This window comes from Pinus tabuliformis, chromosome 1_2, assembly GCF_031772625.1.
Source record: "Pinus tabuliformis cultivar Carrire ecotype Pingquan chromosome 1_2, CPIR1, whole genome shotgun sequence".
Lineage (NCBI taxonomy): Eukaryota > Viridiplantae > Streptophyta > Pinopsida > Pinales > Pinaceae > Pinus > Pinus tabuliformis.
The window spans coordinates 1,112,181,490-1,112,190,155 of record NC_142298.1 but is presented as its reverse complement, the minus strand read 5'-3'; positions in this window follow the sequence as shown (position 1 = coordinate 1,112,190,155).

Genomic DNA, 8,666 nt, shown 5'->3' with positions numbered 1-8,666 from the left:
AGAGCTAAGCGATAATTTGGATGATAAAAGTTAAAATTGCATACTTACTGGTTATAGTGATCAGTAAAACACTTACCAATTGTATAACCTTGTCACGAAGAAGACCATAATTAGTAGATAGCTTGTGTTTAAAGAACAAGAGTCATGGAATGGGATTGTAGAAAAAGCAGTTGATCCACAAGAACCATTGATGGAAGAGGATGAAGATGAAAATAAGCAGCAAGGATCAAAAGAGTAGATATCAAACATAGTCATGCCAACAAGGACTCCAAATTTTTTTGAGAAGCATGGATCTTCAGGCATAAAAATAGATTTGAATTCTCCCGGCAGTCGAACAAGTGATGGATCAAGAAATGGTAAGAGAAAAATGAGAAGTTTGAAAGATATTTATGATGATTTGGATGTTAGTTCAAATTTTTCATTGTTGTCATTCCAACCTTCTTCATTTGAAGAAGCAACGGGAGTTTCAAATTGGGTGCAAGCCATGGATGAATAAATTGAAGCTATTGAAAAGAATGATACATGGGATTTGGTTGATTTTCCAAAGGATAAAACACTCATTGGTGTAAAATGGGTGTAAAATACAAAAGGATTCTCATGGCAACCAAGAATAGACTTTAGAAAAATATTTTCTCTGATATAGCAACATCATCTCATAAAAAATGGAAACTACATTAGATGGATGTGAAAATAGCCTTCTTGAATGGAATTCTAGAAAAAGAAATTTATGTGCAACAACCTCCAGGTTATGAATTTGAAGGTAAAGAAGATAAAATTTACATATTGGAGAAAGTTCTCTATTGACTCAAGCAAGTGCTTAGACCTTTGTATAAAGAATCTACAACTACATGATCAAGAATGGATTTTGCAGAAGAAGTATTGAGGCTACGTTATACACAAAGGTAAATGAGCATGGACATATTTTGACTATTTGTTTATATGTGGATTATGATTTATGTTGGTGATCTTGAGTTAGATGAATTTAAACCAACGATGATGAAAGAATTTGAGATGACAAATACTGGTCTCATGAAATATTATGTTGGCATAGGAGTTGAGCAATTTGAAAAAGAGATTTTCATTTGCCAAAATAAATATAATATATATTTGTTGAAAAGATTAGGATGGAGCATTGAAAACCTCTCCCTACACTAGTTGCAATAGGTACAAATTTAAGCAAGGATAATGAAGGATTAGATGTCAATCCAAATCTATTCAAAAGATTGGTTGTCATCGTAGTCTATCTCACAACTACCAGACCAAATATTATGCAAGGAGTGAGTTTGATTTCCATATTTATGGAGACTCCAAAAGATGCACATTGGCGAGTAGGAAAAAGATTTATGAGATACATAATAGGAACTAGATATTGTGGCATAATGTATGCAAGCACAAAGAAGAAGGATTTGACTGGATATATAGATATCATTTTGTAGGAAGTTTGGATGATATGAAGAGCACTTCTAGTTATGTGTTCCATGTTTGTTTTGGTGTGATTTCATGGGAATCTAAGAAGAAACCCGTTGTGACATTATCATTATATAACATGCCTCCTTTTCACTATACAAAAAAAAAAAATAATAAAAAAATCTTCCCAATGATGCTAATGTAACTACATTTTCCTTTACTTAACCTATTTCTCCATGGATCCTTTAAGCACTTCAAGTCATGTATATTGATATGATTCGAATTAATTGTATTACTCTCTAACCAACTAAGGTCATATTACTAGCATGGAATGTGGATTTTTTACTTACTCTCTCTGTTCCACTACCCTTTCCTTCCCACTGTAATTCCTAACTCTCCATAGTTTTTATTAATATAACTGTTCACTCTACTTCAAAACACGTATATTTATAAGGTTATCATGTGAGTAATTTATCTAATACTATTTACCACTAATTTAATTCCTTTTACGACTTGACAGAACTAAGGCACCTTATTCTCTCCATATCAGTTATCAATTAGAGACCCTAACCAATGAATCCTAGGTTACTCAACATAAGGCACCTTATGAGTCAAACGAGAGTCCACTATACATCAACTATCACTATTCCGAAGCCACTAAACAAGAAAAAAGTTGAAGGGAGGAGTCCATGTCGCGTGATCCTCACACCACACCTCAGCGCTGCCCATGTGCCTTGTATACATGGTCACATGGTCCCTCATCATTTTCGAGGTGAGAGGATGTCAACATCCTAGATCTTCCCTTGCTCGATCAATGGCTCAGGAATGTTTCAAAAAACCCTAACTCCTCTATCCTACCCATGTCTCTCATTTTCTTTTGGTGACTTCACCTCTAGAGCGTAGGGTTTTTCCGTGGCTTCAGGTGGCCTCTAGTGAGGCCACCACTGAACTCTATCATAACCCTTAACCCTCAACACCTTTTATTCCATGCCACCGACAATCTAACACTTGATCAATGTTACCCGGATGCGGGTGATTAAGACAAGCAAGAGTGGCACGGGCCATCACGTGGCCGGGTGTCAAGACCTCAAGGTGGGACGGTACCACGTTGCAAGAAATTCAAGGGGAGTAAATAAGGCGGAGGCTGGCAAGGGGATGGCATTAATGCCAGTCCTCTCAGCTCGAGGGAAGCAGGTAAGCATGCGAGGGAGGAAGGAGGTTAAGTGGAAGAGTATGGCGGGTTTGCAGGTTACAAGCGCGTCTGGTTCTGTGACCCTCCTCTGTGCTCGCCGCAAGGTGAAAGCAGAGCCGAGGTGGGAACCTGGCAAAGGTGAGACGGCGGAGAGCACAGGGAAAACGACGGTGAGTTCTCTGTTGAACGTTTGGTTGACATTCCTTGCTGTTAGCGAGGTGAATTTGCAGGGTCATTGGGTACGCCAGATGCATTTGCTTTGTCACTGGGTTGGTAAGGTCTGTGAGGAAGATTTAGGAATTAGGAGTGCGTTCTGGCAAGGGGCACTGGTCGCCCGCTCGTGGAACGAGCCCTCAGGACTGGTTCTGGTTCCTGAGCGAGATTGGAGGCCGCATTCGGACCTGCCACTGGGAGCAGCGTTGATTTGGGCGACTATCCAGAGCATTGACGGTGACAGCATGCCGCGAGACAGGCTGCGAATGGGTAGCAGGAGAGGAGGAATTCAGGGACGCGCTCCGCCGAGAGATGACCATCACTCCCCCTCTTCCTCAATTGAGGTCACCTCCCATCCTCGTTGGTTTCAGGACAGCAACGACGAAGTGGGAGGGCAGAGGGAGAGTAGCCCAGCTGAGGGAGACAGTCGCAGGGAGCTTCCAATTCTCAGGTATCGCCTCCCCTGTCCGCATGTTAATTCCTCTCTGATTGTGACAATTGAAGTTGAACATGATTTGGAGCCTCAGCAACAAAAGCAGCACAACAGCAGGGATGAATCCCCTATTGCCTGCCTGCCCATGGGTGGAGAGAGCGGAGGAGTTCAGCCTGTGCTTGTACCGGGGATGGGATGGTCTGTTCCGTATACTGCAGGAGAGAGGAAACTGGAAAGACCAGGCCTCCATATGAATCCAGACGCAGGCCCCTCGGTTCCCGTAAACCTTCATCCGCCGGATTTGAGCAAAGGAAAACAGAAAATGGAGGACTTAGATTTCAATTTGGATTATGTTGCTGATTCCCTGGTGCATGCGGCTCCCTGGCCAGGTCCAAGGGAACTTGCCAGAAATGACAGTCCTCACAAAATCATCCAGCTCTCGGATTCTGAGAACACGCTTCACTTCGGATGCCGAATTAAAGAGCAGCTCCAGTCTACGAATGAAGAATGATGTTGCTATGATATTTTTGGATTTTTGTCTCAATTTCCATATGTCGGCCTTCCTGTCCAAGTGTCCAATGTATGTGTTCAGTGTTATATGTCTGTGTCCAAGTGTCAATATGTTTATGTGTTTCTTCTGTTCAGTCCAGCCATGGACAGTTTATCAGTGTCATGTAATAGAGCTCGCGGGTGCTGCAATGTGGGCAAGGCCAAAGAGACTGAGAAATCTTAAACCTTGCCCTATGTAATCTTTTTGTATATATGTTTTACACAGTTAATAGAAGTAGTCATATTCAGAAAAAAAAAAAACACTTGATCAATGTTGTGTTGTGTATAAGGGGTTTCTTGTTCTTGTTTTACAACATTTGTCATTGCATCCTAAGTTTTTAAGTAAATTACAATGGTCCTCATGTTACTAGGTAATTTAGAGCTCAACCCTCTTTTGTTCTATCATTTCGACCCCTACACTTCTTTTTATTATGGTAGAATTTTTTTTGTTTAACTTCTTAAGGGTTCGGTGTGTTCCTAAAGTAGGGTTGACAAGGAGGCTTTAGTGGTTAGTGAATAGAATATGGACATTTATGAAGGGAGGGTCTCATGGTGAGGTAAATACTATACTACCCACATGGGTAGAATTGGGTTTCCTTCTGTACTTATGATTTTCCCATGATATAAACCCTGATAGATGGGTAGCTTTGATACTCAATCCAAGTGACATTCACGAAGGGAATATGATGTCTCTTACCTCATTCCTTACTATGGAATGTTGCTTCCTTATGTTCGAGAGGTATCATCACAAACCAAGTCTGTCGATGACATCCCCTTGGCGACTTCTATCGTCCATGTATCCTAGGTTACTATGTTTCCTTTTGCTTGACCTCACGGTGACCCTAAAAAATTACAGTTAGCTATTTAAATTTCGGTTTCCATGTCAGAGATCATGTGGTCCTTTTTGTGGCCTTCCAGTCTAAGAGTGTTATGCTACTCGTCTTCCTCACTAGAGTTAACCAACAGGTGAGTCCCTTTAATTGTTGTCTATTAAAAATAGCTTACGATGTTTGAATTGTATCTAACCCTTTCTTGACGTTTATTGTTAAATTCTGCTATGCGTATATGGTGGAACATGGGATTGGCATCACCATTCTTGTTCATCCCACAATTTGATGTAGGAGCATTCACCCACAAGAAAATCATTGTAAATAGTATACATAGGGTGTCATGCATTTTAGGAAATAGTTTTCCTGAGTATCAAGTTAAGGCAATATTTTGGCTTTTAAGTGTGATTTAATTAGATAGTGGGAGAATATGTAAATGTTCTCAAAATAATAAATGAGAACATGAGTGGTACAAGTCAAACGCAACTCTCTAGGAACAAGAGAGAGCTTTTAGAAATTAATTATAGTAGATATGGACCATTGAGCTGATAAGCAGACTTTTCTGTTTTAAAACAGAGAAAAAAGCTAGTGTGGATAAAGTCTGTGACATATATATGTATGCATGTAGAGATTTAGGCTTTTGTTAGAGGATTGATCAGACCCTTTAATGATCGAATCCAATGTTTCCATATAAATATATGTAAGCCTATAGGAAACAAAAAGAGGCCACAAATGTTGAGAATTAGACCTGTGTGTGTGAGCGAGACTAGGGAGTCTCGAATGTAATCTATCTTTTGCATTAATATATATTCAGATTTTATTTCTGACTGTGTCAGAGTATTGAAGAATGTTTCCGTGAATGAATTACATGAATTGTAGGCTCTATTGTATGTGATTGTAAGCAAAATCTTGAAGGATACGCAGAGGGATAAAATGATTCCAAAGAATCAAAAAGGGGTCTTTGAATCCAATTAAGAAAGCAAAGAAAAGCTCTTGAGAGGTAACAGAGTGAGGGAGTAAAGCACAAAGAAGTTGAGCAGCGCAGAAGAAGAAAGAAGCCCTTGAAGGAACTGGAGGAAAACCATTGAAAACACATAAAAACCCAACTAAGAGAGGCGAGTGATAAGTAATGGTTTGATGATCTGCAGCCACTGGATCATTAAGATCAACGGCCAAGATTAAGTCACATCGGTAGGAGTCCCTTTTAGGTTATCAGAATGTGCCTTGGAGGTTTGGATAGAGTGAGAAGCAATTAATCATGGGCCGTTGGATCGTGGCCAGATCGACGGTCATGATTAATTTTCATATCGACGATTGGATGTACCAAGGGCTTGTAGTAGTGGTTATCGGTATTGTGATATCACGAACAATGATAATCACTTATCGCATATCAGAGTTCAGTGTAGCGAGAGCCAGGCTATCAGAGAGCATGAAGGCATTGTAGAGGAGGCGGACCCGATGATAGTATGAATGCGGTTGGATAAGATTTTAAATCCAGCGTATGCGGTTCAGAGCGGGAATTCCTTTATATTCCCGAATAGTTAATATTTCCGATAGTTATATGGTGCGGGCCTTTTAACATAAAGCATGTGTTATCGCTCTGATAGTCGGAGATCAAAGTTGGGGAAGGGGTGATTGTGTATATGCATTATGACTGCAGGGAAGACGATTCGTGATTGCAATAAAGTTAAATAATTTAAATGCGTGCAAAGGCCGTATTATGGCAAAAAGGGTTGTTTGGGGTGTTTCCCTTGTAAACATATGTTTTCTTCGTAAATGAGTTAAGAAGGGAAAAAGTGTCGATAGTGCATTTTGTGCGATATAGCATATATTAACAAAGGTTTAGAAGGGAATGGTTGTATGTGTGTGGATAAAAGGATTTAAAAGGTTCTGAAGGGTTCTAATTCCGATAGAAGGATTATGAATGATGACTTTAATAAACTCTTATACAAAGGCTTGAGGTCTAGTTAAAGGTCCCGAAAGGAAGATTTGAGACATCCTATAATAAAAGAAGGCTTATAAGGATAGATTGTGTCCTGAGAGGAAGTATTAGTGGGGTGATTGAAGTTCCGTTATAAAGGAGCTATGTAAGAGGGCCACTTGACCATTTATGGTCTGTAGATTTGACTCCTTGGCAGAGTTAAATATCCCGGGACAGTTGTAGATGCATTGAAGAAATGCATATTGTGGGTATATGTGCGGGTGTTACCCTGGCATCAATTTGGCTATGGTTCTATGCCAGGAGCCTGCATCATTAGTGGTATCAGAGATTTGTAATCTGTAAGAGGGAAGTTTTGAAGTTCTAGAAGATTGTAACATTTTGGCAGAGGCTTGGAGTAGGCAGGAATAGAGGATTCCTTGAAGGAAGGAGAAAGTAAGATTGGTTAATGCAAGTTCTGAAGGAAAGAGGACTTGGAGAAAAAACAACGGACAATCCATTCGAAGCGCAGAAGAATGGGTGAAACAAGATCATGCAGAGGTATTGAATGTGAGGTAATATGTTATATTCTATTTTAAATTAAGAATGTGTCACTACAACAAAACCAGCGATTTGCACCAGATTTAGCGCCAGATTTTAGTGCATTTTTTTTGTAATTGTGATGAGCAACCTGGCGCTAAATCTGGCTCTATTGTACAATTTTTAAAGCGTCCTTTTTTGCACTTGATTTTGCATCCTTTTTCATGCTAGATTTTGCATCATTTTTACACCAAACTATGCACCATTTTTTGCGTCAAATTTTGAACCAAGATTTGCATCTTATTTTATGACAGGTTTTGCTTCTAGTTTTGTGTCATTTTTTGCATCTATTTTTCATTCTATTTTTCTTCCTATTTTGTGTCATTCTTTGCTTCCATTTTTGCACCATCATTTGCATCAAGTTTACACTGTATTTTGAATCCAATTTAACGTCTTTTTATGCATCTATTTTGTGTCAGTTTTTGCATCTAGTCTTACGCCAGGTTTTGTATCTAGTCTTACACTAGTTTTTGCTTCTATTTTTGCACCAGCTTTGGTGCCTATCTTTGCACCATGTGTTGAATTTGATTTAGCACCAAATTTTGCTTCCATTTATGTGCCCATTTTTGCATCTTTTTTGGACCATTTTTTACATCCACATTTACGTTTGATTTGTCTCCATTTTTCCCATCTCATTTTGCACCATATTTTGCGTCATTTGTTTCATCCAATTTTGCATCATTTTTAACACCATCTCTTGCATCTAATGTTACATCATTTTGAGCATCCAAATTTGCATTTATATTTGCATCTTATGTTGAGTCATGTGTTGTGTCCACCTTTGCATCTTATTTTGTGTCTAATGGTACATTCAATTTAGAGCCATTTTTTACGTCTACTTTTGTATTTGTTTTTGCACCAAGTTTTGCATCCAATTTTAAGCTATTTTATGCCCCTTTTTGCACCATTTTTTTGTGTCTACTTGTGTCCAATGTTGCACCATTATTTACACCGACTTTTTCATCCAATTTTGCATTAATTTGGTGTCTAGTTTTACATCGTTTTCACCATCCAAATTTGCATCTTTTTTTGCCTCATTTTGTGTCCACATTTGCATATAATTTTGTGTCTGAGTTCGAGCCTAAATTTGCATGTGATTAGGAATCATTTTTACGCCGTAAGGTGTTCCCTCTGAGAAAGACATCCCTAAAATGTGACGTGTGCGATCCTGAGCCATTGATTCTGTGTGTTAGATGATTGGGGTGTTTTCTGCCGTTCGTTTAATCTGTTTTTTTCATAGAAAAATGGTTTTTTCCCATGGTAATGGGCCATGAAAGGCCAGGCCTGGCCTGCTGGCGATGAGACTCTTCTGCTGGCTATGAGACTCTTCGCAGAGACTGCCTGCTGGCGATGAGACTCTTCGCAGAGACTCTTCATGTCTTTCTTCCCTGCATGCCCCGTTTCACTGTTTCATCCCCTACATTCAATTAACGCTCCTTTCTATTCCATTGCTCCTCCATTCCGATTGAACACAGCCTGTTGAAGATAACTGTAGATCAACTCAGCGCTCCGTCGCTCTCGCTCTTT